Source organism: Apis dorsata, unplaced genomic scaffold (genome assembly GCF_000469605.1).
Source record: "Apis dorsata unplaced genomic scaffold, Apis dorsata 1.3 scaffold_429, whole genome shotgun sequence".
Taxonomy (NCBI): Eukaryota; Metazoa; Arthropoda; class Insecta; order Hymenoptera; family Apidae; genus Apis; species Apis dorsata.
The window spans coordinates 1,213,954-1,214,596 of NW_006263682.1; positions in this window are offsets into that span (position 1 = coordinate 1,213,954).

Here is a 643-nt window from a genome sequence, read left to right on the forward strand (position 1 = left end):
CAGCAGCCAACAGCGAGCAACGTAGAGAGAGAGAGAGAATCAGGGTGGCTGGGATCTATACGTATGCGTGCTTCACCGATCCACATCGTCCAGGCACCCCCTAACGCACCCCAGGCAAAAAGCACGGGGTTCAAGTGTACGTATATGCACGTACATGGCCGCGTTTAATAAGAATACGCGCCGGAGCAGACAGTCGGTGTAGCGCTAACATTTTATTTATCAGCGCTGATGGCTTTTCTGTTCTTGCAAGGGTCGTCCTTCCTTTCTTTCCTTTTCTTTTCTTTCTTCTCTTTTTCGAGAAACCTAAAAGACAGAACCCCTTGCAACTCGCACAATCGAGAACCACGTTACGAACTACGATATCGTATATCCTCCGCGATATTTCCTATGATCACTCGGCTGACAATTTATATTTGCGTATAAATCTAGCCACGAGTATCTATTTTCTTATCCTTGCGTTTCCTCCTAATGTACATGGCGACATTACAGAGTACCGTTCATCGTGACAATGTAGTTTCTCTGGAATCGTGACAAATGAATTCAAGGATTCTATTTAACACGTAGAACATCTGCGACATCTGTACGTACGATAACGGTCGAGATTTTTTCCCTCTTGCAAAAAAAAAAAAAAAACAAAAAGCGG